General features: G+C 48.8%; 1 long non-coding RNA gene across 2 annotated transcripts in view; it reads left to right on the plus strand.

The window, feature by feature from the left end:
* LOC138356220 (uncharacterized) overlaps positions 1 to 17,388 on the plus strand; it is a 25,977-nt gene continuing 8,589 nt past the window's right edge. Inside the window, exons 1-4 of one of the 2 annotated variants that reach the window (XR_011224258.1) lie at positions 1 to 15; positions 1,800 to 1,988; positions 6,532 to 6,688; positions 7,937 to 8,035. This is a non-coding gene — a long non-coding RNA (uncharacterized lncRNA). Of the gene's footprint in view, positions 16 to 1,745; positions 1,989 to 6,531; positions 6,689 to 7,936; positions 8,036 to 17,388 lie in introns of those variants that run through there. The other variant, XR_011224257.1, reaches the window with a different exon arrangement.

Genomic DNA, 17,388 nt, shown 5'->3' on the forward strand with positions numbered 1-17,388 from the left:
CAAGGTAACAATCAGGTGAGAACATAAAATATAAGGCTGATCTATTAGCCTCCGTTAGCAAAATCCGGGTACAGCATAAGAATATCTTCCAATATTCCTAAGTGTATGAAGTAATTACAGAGTTCAAAGTACCTTATACCATTTGGTCTGAAGTCACTTATAACAGGGCAATCACAGATATAGTGTTGGTGAGTATGTCCCAGCTCTTGTTCACATAGTTTACAATTGGAATATTCACCATTGGGGGCTATTCATTACCTGCAGCCACCTGCGATACATATCGATATCCTAGCCTAATTCTGGCAATTACAATGTCACACTGTCATTGTGACACTAGTGGAAGTTTTATGCTGTCCGTTCATATAATTCTCGATTCTAAACATGTTTACTTAGTTTAGTTCATTAATTATGCACCCCATATATCATCTTGTGGGCGGTAGTGGAAAAGGTTACAGAGGCACATAAACATGTCATAGCTCTTTATACTCTTGCTTTCTGACTTTTGTGTGTCAGTGACTGCTCTTCTGTCTTCCCTAATTTCCTAAAATATTGCGGCTTTGACAGAAGAGATTGGAATGCCCATATCCCACTCAACTTCAGGCTTATCACATTCAGTTTTAGCTGCCTTGTTTGTGTCATCATGCTGGACAACACCTATATGAGAAGGTATCCATACAAATGAGACTTTGAAACTCCTACTGTTTGCAATAATAATGTTGTTTATAATGGAAGTTACAACTACAACCTTTTGAAGATCAATGCTAATTTTATCTAGATAATGTAATAAACGAAAGCTTTCTATGTCAACAGAAAGGTAGAAATATATAAGCTACATTTTAAATACTTGTCATAAATATAACTGAAGTGAAAGCGAAGATATATGCATTTGATACTGTACAGTTTCTTGATGGCTTGCTCTAAGAGTGTGAAGCCCTTCACACCAGCCTATAAATCGTGTAATTTATTTCCATATATGCTAATTAATCTTAAAATCTATATGTCAGAAGGAAGGAAGATGTAGACGTTAATGTGACAACATTTCAAGAAATATCTCTCTCTTTAAAGTTAAATAATATAATCCTATCGCCGGTGTCCGGACACATGAAAGCTACTTAGGTATCAGTGGCCAGTCAGGTGGAGATCACAGGCTGTACAATACTGATAAATTATGTAATTCACAGAGATACGTTGATAAATATTAATGTTTTATATTTTATTAAAAATACAGATATATACTTTGTTTCATACGTTAAATGTAACAATATTTCAATATATATTATATAAGCATAGTATATATAATTCAGTATATACAATATATAATAAGAGTGTCAGACCACGGAGGAAGAATTGAAACAGGAATTTCCTTTAGTACTTTCTTATATTAATACATCTTCAGAGCGAACCATTCCTTCTGAAGATGTATTAATATACGAAAGTACTTAGAGCATTCTATTGTGGTTTTAATATTGAACAATTATACATATTTGTATAATTCTATTCTTTTCTTTCTATAATTCTATAATTCTTTATTATAGAATTTATTTTTATTTCTATAATTCTATTCTATTCATATTCTTTCTTTTCTTTTCTTCTTTCTTTTTCTTTTTTCTTTTTACCCATTAGTTTTAAGCTTTAGTCAGTAGTGTTTTTTCCTGCCCGAAACGCTTTGCGTAATAGTGGCTTTAGGCATTGTATGTACTAGCTCTTATCTATAAAGCCAACAAACTTTGTAAAATCTCTTTATGTATGTACCTTTGCCTAAATAAAAATTATTATTATTATTATTATATACGAAACAGACAAATCTGGTGTCGGAAATAGTAAAAATATTAGTGTGCGATGTGATCAATGTAAGGGGGATATTGGGTGTGCCTCGTATCCCCTACAACAACAAGAAGTTCGAGAGCGATGAGGCCGCCACCTACTAGCTTCAGGATGTCGTCGAATCTAAATCAACAATATACTACCGCTGCTACTTTCTCGGAAACGTAAGTACCTGCCGCTTTACTTCTCTCACCCTGCCTAGCCTGGCCTGGCCTGGCCTGGCCTGGCCTGGCCTAGCCAGACCTGACCAGACCTGACCTGGCCTAGCCTTACCTAGCCTAGTCTGACCTGGCCTAGTCTGACCTAGCCTAGCCAGACCTGACCTGGCCTAGCCAGACCTGACCAGACCTGACCTGGCCTGACCTGGCCTAGCCTTACCTAGCCTAGTCTGACCTGACCTAGTCTGACCTGGCCTAGCCTGGCCTGGCCTGACCTGACCTGGCCTAGCCAGACCTGACCAGACCTGACCTGGCCTGACCTGGCCTAGCCAGACCTGACCAGACCTGACCTGGCCTAGCCTTACCTAGCCTAGTCTGACCTGGCCTAGTCTGACCTAGCCTAGCCAGACCTGACCAGACCTGACCTGGCCTGTCCTGGCCTAGCCAGACCTGACCAGACCTGACCTGGCCTAGCCTTACCTAGCCTAGTCTGACCTGGCCTAGTCTGACCTGACCTGGCCTAGCCTTACCCAACACTAATCACCACACGTGACAGCCCAAACGAATCGCAAATAAGTACACGTAACAAGTCATATGCCCGGACACTCTTTCACCTTGGGGACTGAGTGGCAACTATTGTATAGAAGAGCCAGCTCCCTGAGAGTGGTAAGAGGGCGTGATAAGAGGCTAACGTGTGGTCTTGAAGGAAGTCGATAAAGCAGACAATTTTCAAAAGGAAGGGCAGCATAACGAGCAGACAGGAATGGACAGACAGTCGGTTATCCTATAATGTGTAATACGCCCCACACAGCATGGGTGGAGTGGGGGGGGGGGGTTGTAGCAGGGCACAGTATGGTGATGGTGCGGGTGAAGTACACACCCACTGAATTCCTGCCATCAATAATTGTTTTCATAACCATTAGAACAATGGCATCCCTCCAGCCACCATCCTTCCACTGACCCCCTCCTCTGGTCCTCCACCTCAGACAATAACCCCCCACACCCCCTCTCCCTTCCAGACATCAGCATGTCAAAATCAGTACCATAATGTGTTTAAACTATTTAAACTAAGTCATTGTGTATCTCAAGGTATCTTAATTCATTTGAAAGTGTACATGTGCATTCGTTCATATACTCGCCTAATTGTGCTTGCTGGGGTTGAGCTCTGGCTCTTTAGTTCCACCTCTCAACCGTCAATCAACAGGTATACAGGTTTTTGAGCCTATTGGGCTCTATCATATCTACACTTGAACCTGTGTATGGAGTCAGCCTCCACCACATCACTTACTAATGCATTCCATTAGATATAATCATATATGATTACACATAATCATAATCATTCCATACACATAATCATATATGTGTACGTCAACGTATACATACATGCGTATATATACCTCATATTAAAATACTGATAAACGAATGACCATGAACAAATTAATTTATAATTGTAGCATTATATATAATTTTAATAGACTAATTACGTGTTTATACATTTGAATGGTCCAGACAGGTGGCCAGCCTTGGACATATACACTTCTGGTAGGCACAATGACCTCATGTTAGACCCTTGATAGATTATGTGAGAGAGAGAGAGAGCTGGGGCAGGGAGGTGCGTGCCCCAGGGAGATAATCCATGCCCATGCCTCGCCTCGAGGTCAGTTCTCGAGTCACACCAAGAATAACAATCGAGCAAGTTGTCCTGACCAGGATGTGGCATATTAGGGAGGGTTGAGGAATAGGAAGCCTGTCTGATAGGGCTCTTGGCAAGCAGCTCTCCCTCCTTACCTTGAGGTTACCTTGAGGTGCTTCCGGGGCTTAGCGTCCCCGCGGCCCGGTCGTCGACCAGGCCTCCTGGTTGCTGGACTGATCAACCAGGCTGTTGGACGCGGCTGCTCGCAGCCTGACATATGAGTCACAGCCTGGTTGATCAGGTATCCTTTGGAAGTGCTTATCCAGTTCTCTCTTGAACACTGTGAGGGGATTGCCAGTTATGCCCCTTATGTGTAGCGGAAGCGAGTTGAACAGTCTCGGGCCTCTGATGTTGATAGAATTCTCTCTCAGAGTACCTGATGCACCTCCGCTTTTCAACGGGGGTATTCTGCACATCCTGCCATGTCTTCTGGTCTCATGTGATGTTATTTCTGTGTGCAGGTTTGGGACCAGCCCCTCTAATATTTTCCACGTGTAAATTATTATGTATCTCTCCCGCCTGCGCTCAAGGGAGTACAGATTTAGGCTCTTTAGTCGGTCCCAATAGTTTAGGTGTTTTACTGAGTGGATTCTAGCAGTGAAGGATCTCTGCATGCTCTCCAGGTCAGCAATTTCTCCAGCTTTGAAAGGGGCTGTCATTGTGCAGCAGTACTCCACTCTAGAGGGCACAAGCGTTTTGAAAAGTGTCATCATCGGTATAGCATCTCTAGTGTGAAAAGTTCTTGTTATCCAACCTGTCATTTTTCTTGCAGTTGTGACGGCTACTTTATTGTGTTCTTTAAAGGTAAGGTCTTCCGACATGAGTACACCCAGATCCTTTACATTGCCTTTACGTTCTATGTTATGATTTGCCTGAGTTTTGTACGTGGTTTCCGTTTTTATATTTTCATTTTTTCCATAGCGCATGAGCTGGAACTTATCTTCGTTAAACACCATATTATTTTCTGTAGCCCATAGAAAGACCTGATCTACATCTGACTGGAGGTTTGCCGTGTCCTCTATGTTGCCTACTCTCATGAAGATCCTAGTGTCATCTGCAAAGGATGATACAGTGCTATAGGTTGTGTTCTTGTCTATGTCCGATATGAGGATGAGAAAAAGTACTGGAGCAAGCACAGTACCCTGGGGAACTGAGCTCTTCACGGTTGATGGGCTGGATTTTATTTTGTTGACTATTACACATTGGGTTCTGTTGGTCAGGAAATTGTAGATCCATCTGCCTATTTTTCCGGTAATTCCTTTTGAACGCATTTTATGTGCAATAACGCCATGGTCACATTTATCAAAAGCTTTTGCAAAATCTGTGTAAATTACATCAGCGTTTTGTTTGTCTACCTCAAACCCTCAGTCTACCTATCTATATGGAAGAAATGTATCTAGGCCCTCCTCCCCCTGCCTATTCTCTCTCCCCCACCTTTCTTCCTTCATTTCCTCCCTCCTTCCCTCCCCCTCACTGGTGAGAGAGTAGGAGTGTGAGAGTGGTTAGAGAACTCGTAGTTCTCACGCTCGTGAAATTGTCTGCGACCCTAGAGGAGTAGAGCGGAGGGGGGGGTGAAAGTAGGTGACGATGGAGGAGTAGAGGGGAGCATTATATGCAGTGAACGTAGGTGTCTATGGAAGAGTACATCATAGAGGAGGGTGAAAGGAAGGTGACGATGGAGGAGGAGAAGGGAGGGGGTGTGAAGGTAGGTGATGATGGAGGAGTAGAGGGGAGGAGGAGGGCAAAGGTAGGTGTCTATGGAAGAGTACATCATAGAGGGGGGTGAAGGTAGGTGGCGATGGAGTAGAGCAAAAGGGGTGGGGGTTGAAAGTAATCCTGAGTTTAATTTTTTAGTTATATATAGTGACACCTCGGCTTACGAATGAATATTTATGAACTTTTTGGGTTACGAGCCTAATTTCTTCGAAAAATTTGAATCGGGTTACAAACTTTGCCTCGGGAAAGGAGTTTGTTGATATACGTATGGGCTGACCTAGTGCGTGGTGGCATGGTGATCGCGCCTGAGTTTACCAGTGTCTCCTGCCTAGTAAGTATCGCGCCTGAATTCTTTGTAAAGCATTACATTTGTTTTGGGATTTTTGACTATTTGAACATAAAATTTGTTATGATATATCTTGCCATGAGTCCCAAGAAAGCCAGTGGTAAGGTTCAAGCCAAGAAAACACATGTGAGAATGACCATAGAGGAAAAACAAGAGAGCATTCATAAACATCAAAATGGTGCACAGGTTGTTGAACTAGCTAGGCAGTACAACAAATCTATGTCAACAATATGCACTATACTTGCTAAGAAAAAGGACATTATGAGCATTAAAGTGGCAAAAGGCATATCAACAATCCCGAAACAAAGAGCACAAACACTTGAGGATGTTAAAAAGTTTTTATTAATTTGGATACACAACAAAGAGTTAGCAGGTGATAGCATTTCAGAGGCCATCATTTGTGAGAAACCAAGGCATTTGCATGAAGACCTTTTAAAGAAAACCCCTGGAACGAGGGGGGGGGGAAAAGATGAATCAAGTTTGAAAATGTGAAAAGTTTATGTGACAATAGAGCCTCGTGGAAAACTTTTGCTGTGGTCATTACCTGGTGGAATGCACCCAGGATGGAGTATTAGGGCTATACATCTTTTAAATCATAAAAGTAATAAACATTTCCCATCAACCTTACAAACAATATTAACCTATTTTCATGTATTTCCCCCATGTGCATTTTAACAAAGTTGCTAAATTGCCTTTATCATTCTGTAAAATTTCAATTACAGTACTGTATGTATAATTTTGTTAGTATAAATGGACTGAATATTCTGAAATTGCTATTAATTTTACAATTTCAGATTCAAAGGTGGTCTGGACACCCAATTTGGTCAGACAGGTGAAGAGAGCATTTAGGATAGTTCGAAGAGATGAAGATGGTTGCAATTGTGTTCGAAGAGGCAAACCTTTGCTCCTGACATTATGTTCAACCATTGACCTCTGCACACCTAACACAAGGTAGGTTGAAAACTCCTCCTTTATGTCATTGGTACATTAGCCAGAAACTCAGGGCTCATGTAGGAATATCCCTAAAAAAAAAAAAAGTGGCCCCAACAATGCATCCTCCAAGTCTGGAGGATGAGCAGGAGCATTGTCGAGAAGCAGGACCTTGAGTGTCAAACTTTTCTCTTGCAGATATTTTTTGATGGCAGGGCAAACCACTCCACATCACAGTTTTTCTGCACGTTATATATTTTTTAAAACTCTTGGATTTTCGGAATGATACACGAGCAAGGGTTTAATTTTCAAATCGCCACACAGCACAAGAGTTAGCCTATCCTGACACAAGTTAGCCCAAGTTAGCTTGTGTCCAGGCAGTGACGTCTCCTCTTGGGTAATGTATGTCCTCTTCTGCAATTTTTTCCAGAATAGCCATGTCTCCTCACAATTAAACACTTGTTGTGGAATATATCCATCAATACAGTATCTACAAAATCTTTAAAATCACGAACAAATCTTTCAGCCCCTACTTTGTCTGAGCTGGCACCCTCACCATGCCTCACAACACTATGAATACCACGTCTTTTTTCAAAATTTCTCAAACCATCCCCTACTCACCTTAAACTCTTTCGTATCTGCAAAACTCGTTCTAGGGGTTTTCTTTATAAGATCTTGCATGAAGATTTCATTGTTGACCAAACCACACACTGGAAATTGAATAGACGACGACATTTCGATCCGACCTGGACCATTATAAAGTCGATTGTGATGAGATGAGGGAAGCAAGAGCATTAAGTAGGCAAGAGAGAGAGGTGAGGAGATGGCAAGTATGTACGTATGTACATGAATAAAACATGTACATACTTATACATAACGTGTGTAAATAGTGTAATAAACACAATAACAGTATTTTGGGAGGAGTAATGTTGGCGAGTAATGTGTTGGAGGAGGGAGGGAGGACTGGCAGGGTGTGGCAGCTCACTCATGTTTTTTGGGCTCACCATACCAACATAGTGGATCGTTATGGTGAATACATACATAGATGGGTATATACAATGTGTGTATATAGTGTAATAACAGCAAAAACACTGTTTGATTGTAGAATATGTCGCATATATGAGGCCCATAATTTTGAGCATAGCGATGTTCTATACTTTGAATTATATAAATTCCACAAATTACACACTTTTAAATAATATTACAGCAAAAAAAAAGGAAGAAATGAATGAGAAACTTCAAAATAATTGCGCAACATTTTATTCGCAGCAACTGCCGTCGCACGGGGTGGCGGGGCCGACAGACCCCCATCGCTCCAACGCTCAGCGCCCATAATTTGCTCAACTTCCCAGCTCCATCGCAGCTAAAGTAAGTCACATACAATATTTTTTGTTTAGTTTCCCCGTGATCAGACTCTGCATTTTAACAATATAAGAAGAGAAAAAAAATTTTTGGAAAGAATTTATTTCTTGTGCACCAGGGTGTTATTTGGAGACAGAGCAGTTCAGTGGTTAACTACTAAATTTTTTTTTCTCCCACACATGCACCCCCCTAGGAAGCAGCCTGTAACAGCTAACTCCCAGATACCTATTTACTGTTAGGTAACAGGGGTCATCCCCTTTTGTACAAAGAATCTGCTAAAGCTTTTAGGGCTAATCTTTGACACTCGTTTGTCTTTGTCGCCCCATATTTTTTACGTCCGAGTTGAATGCTCTAAGGCCCTTAACTAACTTTAGGTCATGTCCCATACTTCTTGGGGAGCTAATCGACACTGCTCCTCTCTTTACATTCCTCTCTCGTTCTGTCTAAACTCGATTATGGCCCTGTTTACTCGTCTATTTCTCCTTCTACCCTTCACCATCTGGACACACTGCATCATACTGGGTTACGGCTCAGCTCTGGTACCTTTCCTTCGACACCTACCCTAAGCCTGTATGTTGAAACTGGCGTCCTGTTTCTACAGGATCGCCATGATCGCTACTGTCTTCTCCACCTTGCACGGTCCTTACAGCACCCTCACTCTTGCTTATGTCATGCCTTGACCTTTACCCATCCTGTGGTTCCTGTTCCCCTTCACCACCTATCTCTTTCTGTACGGTTGTCTCTCTTACAAAATGCTCTTTCAGTTTGTGTTACCAATATTTCCCCCTCGTGTCATTCCGTCTTTGCCCCTATGGAGGGGTCCCCGTTCCTAAATTCTGTAAGCCTTGACCCACATGACTAAAACTTTTACCCCTCCTACAGTTCTAAATCACCTTTTCCTTGAACACTTTTCTTCACACTTCCACTCTATTTCCGTCTTCACCAATGGGTCTTAAGTCTGCAGACGGTGTAGGCTACTCTGTTGTTTTTCCTGACTGCACCTTTGTGTCTCCTGCCTCTGGAGACTAGCATCTTCATAGCAGAACTTTATACTATTCTCTATGCTCTTCATCAACTCTTTTCTCGCTGTCAATCCTCCTCTGTGTTTGTAGTTGACACTTGCAGTGCCCTCATGGCTCTAGAATCCTTTAATCCAGTCCATCCTTTGGTAGTTGAAATTCAACATTGGGATCCTTCCTTCATGAGGGTGGAGCACACTAACAGTTGGGTCCGTTGGTCACACATCCAAACGCGACGACAGCCTGTTGACTCAATGGAGGGGAGTAGATGTCTGTCGTCGCGTTTGGATGTGTGACCAACGGACCCAACTGTTAGCGTGCTCCACCCTCATGAAGGAAGAGGACTTCGAGGCATGGTCGACGTTCTTGAAAGTTATGGAAGATAATAGCTTTGAGATTTTGGAATCTTTTTTGGAATCTTCCATCTTTGGAATCTACGTTCCAAATCTCTGGCTGTTTCAGCATATGTGCTCCTTTGTGTCTTTACCATTTCTCTGAACCGCTTCCGGTAAGCTTCAGGTGTCAGTAGAAATGACCTTAATACGCTGTTTTTCACAGTCCAGTAATTTTTACAATCTTCAAGAGAGAGCTGGGTATAGGCCTCTCTCGCTGCCCCAATCAATCTTATTTACACCAATTGGGCCCAATCCTCCTCTGGCCACTGCTTTAGTGTAGCAACTTTTTCAAAATGCTCAAAAAAAGACTCAGACTCTTCTGGACAAAATTGCGGAACCTCCTTTTCACGTGTCTTGTGATCATATGCTGCAGGCATAGATGTGCTCTCCGAGTGTACCTCTCGCTCTCGCCTCTGAGCAGCCACAAATTTATTTGCTTCGATTTCCATTTGCTTTGTTTTCTCCTTTTCTAATTCTACACGCGTTTCTGGGGGGAGCCCCGTCGGCTCCCCGGAGCTATCCCAGGCTGATATGCTAATGTCAGACTTTGGCATCAGTCATGTGTATGGAGTTCTTAGGCCTACCGGGGACCACGGCCAGAACCGGGCCCCCTCAGAGAGGCAAGGGGAGCAATGGCCTATAGAAGCCCCCGTGTAGTTGGAAGCATTCTATGTCTGCCATCGACCGGAACAGGCACCCAGAAAGGTAAGCGCCCCAAAACAAACCCCTATTCTGGTTAAAATTGCTACCTAAAACCGAACTAGTGGATAGAACTCCCCAACCGAAAACAAGCAAACTAGTGTGACGTCACACACTGCCGCGCTGCTGTCTGCGCAGCTCCCCCCTCCCCGGGAGGGGGAAGGGGGAGCCCCAGACCCCCCGCGCCGGCTACCCACACCTCAGTTCTTGAGGCTGATGCTATAGGCGATGGTCGTGTGCTCTGGCTCCGGTGTCGCTACTGCACTGTGCTTTGAGTGTGGTGTTAGTTTTGTGGGTGCGAGAGCCAGGAGTTATCTTCAGTACTCGGGCTGCATGCGCCTAGGGCTGCCTTCCCTAGGTGCCCTGTAAGTACTGCCCTTGGGGCTTGGGGCCACCTTCCACAGGCTCCTCGGGGTCTGCCTCTGCTGGTCCGTTTTACCTTTCGGTTTTTCGGCCGCCTGTTGGGCTCTTGGGTGTTCTGTTCTCCCTTGTTACCGGCAGGTAAGAGGCAGTTTGCACTGGTAGGGGCGCAGGGTGCTGCTCAGCTTGTAATTCCCGACATCGCGGCCAGCTCTGTTCCTTGGGGTTCGCTGTCCTCTTGCGGGGTTTTGTTTTTCTTTTTCTTTTTGCCTGGTGGGGGGTTCTGTCATTTTATTCAGTTTGTTTTTGCCCTTCCACTGTTCTCCTCGGTGGCGCCCCCTGCTAGGTCCCCGTGAGTGTACACGTCCCTGGGGTTCAGCTTTAGAAGTTTGCTTGGTAGTTTTGGGCGCCGGTTTGCAGCACCCTGCCTGGGACTACCTGAGCGCGAGTCCTCTTAAAGTAAACGCTCAGGACCCTGGGAATCCCCTAGGGGGCGCGTGGGTCCGATGGATGTGACCCCGGAGTCCCCACTCGCTGTGTGCGAGTTTGAGGGTTGCTCGGTCCCCTTGTCTCAGGGTGACCCTCATTGTTTTTGCCTCTGCCACGCTGCCTGTTGGGTCGGTGATACTTTCGACCCTGAGTCCTGTGAGTGTTGCTGCTTGCTTGTGACTCAATTTACCCAATCCTCTGATGATTCTATTCGGGTACAGGCGGCACGTGCGTTGCAGTCTAGGTTTCGTCTGTTGCAACGCGCTCGGTTGGTTGCTTCCCCGGATGCCCCGGGGCTGCCCCGCTTTGCTTTTCGAGACCCGGACTTGGGGGTGGGGGTCGCTTCGATCCTGGTTCAGTCCGCACCTCCTCGTCCTTCCCCTTCTGTTCGTTCTGGTCCCCCGCCCCTGCTTCCAGCCCCGAAGCGTCTGAGGGTTTTGGGGTCGGAGCAGGGGTTACTTGATCTCGAGACTCGGGCAGCTTCGGGGGTTGCCCCTTCCGGGGGGGTGGCAGAGGCATTCGAGTCTTGTCTCCCGGCCGAAGCTTCAGGGTCTGACCAGTGGGCCCCCCCCTTCCTCCAGCTTTTCCGGCTGCTCCGTCCTTGTCTTGTGGGGTCGGGGCTTGGGGAGAGGACTCGGCCTCGGGTCCTGTGGTGACGGACCTCGAGGCTGGGGAGGGGCTGACTTGGGGGCCTTAGGCCCCGCTGGACCCCGCCTGGGTTTTTCTTCCCACTGAGCGGGGCTTATTGTTACAAGGAGTGGGGTTTTCTTTCCCCCCCTCTGCGTACGAGTTGGATTTGGTGTCGGCCCCTCCCCGGGTACGGTTCCGTGTTCCCCCGGGTACGTCGGTTCCGTCCTTCCGGAGGTTTTCGGCTTATCGCATCCAACCTGGTGTGGTGCGAGCGGCCTTTGCAGCTTACCTCCTGCGTGACCCGGATTATGCCTCGGAAATGGATCCGTCCACGTTCAGGTTTGGGACTTCGTTCCCTTTCTGGCTACGTTACGAGGTTCCGGAGTCATCCTGGCTAGCAGACTGCCCCTTGTTTGGTCTGGATTCCTGGCATTCTTTCTGTCGTTCACGCACGCTGGAGTGGCGGGAAGCTTCCACGGTGCTTCAGGTTTTCCTGGGGGGTGAACTTGAGTACCTGAATGAGTGCTTGTTTGCCCCTGCCCTTCCCCGCGATGTGGGCGTTATTAAGCTCCATGTGCAGGTTCCCTCCCTTTCGGCGGCGCTCGTGGCGGAGGACTTGCGCGCTCGGGGCCTTTTGTGTTTGGCCTTGCGGTTCTTTTCCCTCCTGGAGCTGTCTTCGGATTGGCTCGTGGAGGATGTGGGGACGCTTGGGTCAGTCCCGGGGTCCGGCACCTTGTCCTCGGCTGCGCGTTCGTCGGCTGCCTTGTTGAAGCTGTTCACGCCGATTTTGCGGGATGCGGTTTCCCTGTTCTATGCTTCCCGTCTCGCGTGTCGGCAGGCGGTGCTGGGTTCCTCCGTGGAATCTGCTTGGGCTCTGGCTCTTAGGCGTTCTTCACCTTTTTGTCCTCTCCTGTTTGGGGAGTCGGCTGTGGCGCAGTTTATTCAGGCTGCGTCGGCGGCTTGTCGTCCGATGTCGGACTTGTTGGTTTTCCGGGGGTCCCGGGGTGGGTCTTCCCGGAAAGGTCGTGCCAGGGCTCGGGGTTCCTCTCGTCGTGGTAGGCCTCTGGTGTCAGGTTTGGGGTTGGCTCCTCCTGCGGACCCTCCCTCGTCTGGTCGGCGCGGTGTTCGCGCTGTGCGGGGTTCTGGGTCTCGTAAGGGTCGCCGGCCCTTTCGCGGTTTGCCCCTTTGACGGGGCGATGGGGGGGCGGCTTGCGCTGTTCGCCCGCGCCTGGTCCCACGATTCGTGGGCCTTTCGGGTCGTGTCTCGCGGCCTGCGGTGGCGTTGGGTGGCCCCTCCCCCCTTTGGGGGGTCGGGGCTGGCAGGGCAGGCTTCTTCCCCTGCGCTCTGTCGAGTCGTCTTGGAGTGGGTACGCTTGGGCGTCGTCGAAACGACGTCGTCCCTCAGATGGGTTTCCCGTCTGTTTCCGGTTCCGAAACGGGACTGCGCGGACCTGCGGTTCATTCTGGACTTGTCCCGTCTGAACCCCTGGGTTCATTGCCCCTCCTTTCGGATGACTACGCTGTCTCAGGTTCGGCTCCTCTTGGAGCCGGGAGCTTGGATGGTGTCCCTGGACCTCCGGGACGCTTATTGGCATGTCCCGATTCATCCGCGGTTCAGGGACTGGCTCGGTTTTGTAGTGGGGCGTCTGAGTTACCGCTTTCGTTGTCTCCCGTTCGGGTTGAACCTGGCACCTCGCGTGTTCACACGCCTTACACGGGTTGTGGTGGCTCGTTTGCATCTCCTAGGTGTTCGGGTGTTGGCCTACCTCGACGACTGGCTGGTTTGGGCTCCCAGCCAGTCAGCTTGCTTGCTAGCCAGGGATTTGGTTCTTTCCCAGCTCGCCGGGTTCGGGTTCTTGGTGAACTGGAGGAAGTCCCATCTGGTTCCCTCTCAGGTTCGGACTTGGCTGGGTCTCGTGTGGTCCCGCCTTCGTCTGTTTCTGGAGGGCCCTCGGGTCCCCCGGCGGTTGCTCGAGGGGCTGTGCGGGAGCCTGAACTTCGCGATGGTGGTCTACCCGCCGGGTCGGGTTTGGCTTCGACGGCTGTTCTGGTTCCTTCGGGGTTCCCCCTCCCGCCTCTCTCGCGATCGCAGAGTTCGACCCCCGGGGGACTTGCGTCGGTTGCTGCGTCACCGGCTTCCTCTTCGGGTTTTTCGGGGTTCAGTGCCTTGGCGCCTACCCGAGCCCTCGCTCGATGTGTACACGGATGCGTCGTCTCTCGGCTGGGGTTTTGTGACCAGTGCTCACCAGGCCGGCCAGGGGCGTTGGGATCCGTCCTTCCGTCGAGCTCACAGTACGGTGCGGGAGTTCGCGGCAGTGTGGTTTGCTCTGGGGAGGATTCGGGTGGCCCGCGGATCGACGATTCGGCTCCATTCGGACTGCTCTCCGGTGGTTCATTGCCTGAACCGCGGGGGTTCGAAGCGGTCCTTGTCTCTTTGGGGTTGGTCGCTTCGGGTGACTCGTCTGCTGAGTTCTCGGGGTTTGGCTCTCCTGGCGGTTCACGTACGGGGCGTGTCCAACGTCTTGGCCGACGCCCTGTCTCGCTTCGTTCCCCTCTCCACGGAGTGGACGGTCGAGGACGAGTCCTTCCGTTGGCTTTGCCAGACGTTCGGGCGCCCCGAGGTGGACCTCTTCGCGTCGGCGTGGTCGCGGCGTCTTCCAGTTTATACGGCGCCCTTCCCCGATTGCGAGGCCGTCGGGGTCGATGCCTTTCGGCTCGACTGGTCGAGGTGGGGGTTCCTGTACCTCTTTCCCCCGGTTCGGCTGTTGCTCCAGGTCCTGACTCGCTTAGAGACTTACCGGGGGAGAGTTGTCCTTCTGGCCCCTTGGTGGCCGGCCCAGCCTTGGTTTCAGGCGCTGGTTGCTCGGTGTCCGAACCCGAGGGTTTTCCCGCGGCTCCGCCTCTTTCAGCAGATCGGGCCGGTACGTCACGTAGCTGGTTCGATCTTCTCCTCGAGTCTTCGCGTATGGTTTTTTTGACTCGAGTCTATCATCATCTCTATGGTGATCAGGTGGCCTCCTTGTTGGTGTCCCACCTGAGGGCTTCTTCTCGGCGGCAGTATGAAGTTTCCTGGCGGTCCTTCCGTTTCTTTTTGCGTCTTCGTCGTCTTAGCTCCTTGTCTGTTCGGGTGGTCTTGTCCTTCCTCTCGTGGTTGTTTCAGGACCGTCATCTTATGCCTAACACTGTTGCTTCGTATCGTGCGGCGCTGGCGGAGCCGCTTCAGCTTGCTTTCGGTATCGATGTTACGTCTGTGCCGTTTCGCAAGCTGTCTCGTGCATTGTTTCACCTCCGACCTGCTCATGCGTCGCCTGAGCCGTCCTGGTCTTTGGACAGAGTGCTCGCTTTCCTTTCATCTCCTCGTTTCGTTGTGGCCCCTTCGGTCCAGGATTGTTTTTCCAAGGCACTTTTCTTGTTGGCTTTGGCCTCTGGGGGTCGGGTAGGGGAGCTTCATGCTCTCCTCCGGCGCAGGGGTTTCTGCTCTTTTGGTCGTGGTGATAGTTTTGTTCGTTTGCAGCCGTCTCCTTCTTTTCTGGCGAAGAATGAGACTGCTGCGTTCCGGAGGGGTCCATGGGTGGTTGATGCTTGGTTGGTCAGGCCGGGGGTGCATCATGTTTTGTGTCCGGTTGCGGCGCTTCGCCGTTATTTGCGCGCCACAGCTTCTGTGTCCGGGAACGCGCTGTGGGTTGATCCGGTTTCCCTTCTTCCCTGTTCGCGGGTTCGGGTCTCCAGGTCGTCCGCAGGGTTATTAGGTCCAGCCAGCCTGCGGTCTATCCCCGTGCCCATGACGTTCGTAAGTTCGCGGCTCTTGCTGCCGTCTTTGGGAATATGTCTTGGTCTGATATTCGGGCGCGGGGATTTTGGCGGTCGAACAGGGTCCTGGCTGCTCGTTACCTTGTGAATGTCCCTGGGCCTCGTCGGGCCTGTGTTGCTTTGGGTCGGCGGTTGCAGCCAGTTGTCTCGGCTTCGAGTTGAGGGGTGAGCGACGACCGCCTCCCGGGTAAGTCCCTCTTTTTCTGTCTGTGGGTAGTTAGCTCCGGGGAGCCGACGGGGCTCCCCCCAGAAAACCAGCGTTGAATGTAATGAAACGCCATTTTCTGGGTGAGTCCCGGAGGCTCCCCGGCATTCCTCCCTCCCTCCGGTCGGCGGTTTTTCGCGTTTTTGACATCCAGCCTCAAGAACTGAGGTGTGGGTAGCCGGCGCGGGGGGTCTGGGGCTCCCCCTTCCCCCTCCCGGGGAGGGGGGAGCTGCGCAGACAGCGGCGCGGCAGTGTGTGACGTCACACTAGTTTGCTTGTTTTCGGTTGGGGAGTTCTATCCACTAGTTCGGTTTTAGGTAGCAATTTTAACCAGAATAGGGGTTTGTTTTGGGGCGCTTACCTTTCTGGGTGCCTGTTCCGGTCGATGGCAGACATAGAATGCTTCCAACTACACGGGGGCTTCTATAGGCCATTGCTCCCCTTGCCTCTCTGAGGGGGCCCGGTTCTGGCCGTGGTCCTCGGTAGGCCTAAGAACTCCATACACATGACTGATGCCAAAGTCTGACATTAGCATATCAGCCTGGGATAGCTCCGGGGAGCCTCCGGGACTCACCCAGAAAATGGCGTTTCATTACATTCAACGCTGGTTTTTTTGCTCACTTTCAAGTCTCACTTTCTCCAATTTCAGTTTCTCTAACTGAAACTGTCTCTCTTCCCTCTTAATTTGAGCTTCCAGTTTCAAACGTTCCAATTCATATTCTAAACTTCCACTCCTACGAGACGAATTAGAAGACACTTCCTCATTATCTTGTTCCCCACTTTCCTTTGCACTCACATCTAATCCTACCACTCCGACGTCTTCGCGTCGAGACCTTACTTTATTTCCAAGTTCTTGTCTCATATAGACCACTTTAGTCGACACTAATTCTATCTCATAGTGTTCGGCGATTTGCTTCAGCTGTTCTTTCGTACAGCTCTCCAAAATCAATGGGTCCTCTTTTGTTATAAATTCTTGGACACGATCCATGATGAAAACTTTGCCTGGCTGGACACCTAGATGACTAGCAATGGGTGCTGCAAGTGTACACAGTGTGTCTTGCTCAAAACAATCCCAGACAGGCCCCCATATGTGTTGGGATCAAACTGTTGACAACCCAACACATTTAATTTAGGTTTATTCTGAAATGCTTATCCTAATGCTTCGTTGTACTACAACGGGATACATGAATCTGAACAGGTGTCAGCCTCAGCCGGACCTGTTGTCAGGTGCGACACACTTTGTGCTGAGGTCTGACAAAGGACAAGAAAATAAGATGGTATAAAACTTCATCATGGATATATTGTGATATATCTCTAATCACCTTATATACAATATTTTACATGTATAAATATAGGTGTGCATTGTACACAAGTACAGTTAAATATATATATAGAGAAAGAGAGATACTACGACCAAGCTACGGTCGTCTCTTGTCCGATTGATCTTCCCACTTATAAATCATCTACTTTCCTGCAATTTGTACCGCTATCAGGAAAATCAGCGCGTTACCTCCACGCCGACCTCTAAATCTCAAAGCTGTTATCTTCCATAACTTTCAAGAACGTCGACCATGCCTCGAGGTCCTCTTCCTTCGTAAGGGTGGAGCACACTAACAGTTGGGTCCGTTGGTCACACATCCAAACGCGACGACAGCCTGTTGACTCAATGGAGGGGAGTAGATGTCTGTCTCTCCACATGCTCCGGCCAGCACACGTTACCTCGCCCGGTGGTTCTGATTGGCTAACAGAAAT

This window comes from Procambarus clarkii, chromosome 71, assembly GCF_040958095.1.
Source record: "Procambarus clarkii isolate CNS0578487 chromosome 71, FALCON_Pclarkii_2.0, whole genome shotgun sequence".
NCBI lineage: Eukaryota > Metazoa > Arthropoda > Malacostraca > Decapoda > Cambaridae > Procambarus > Procambarus clarkii.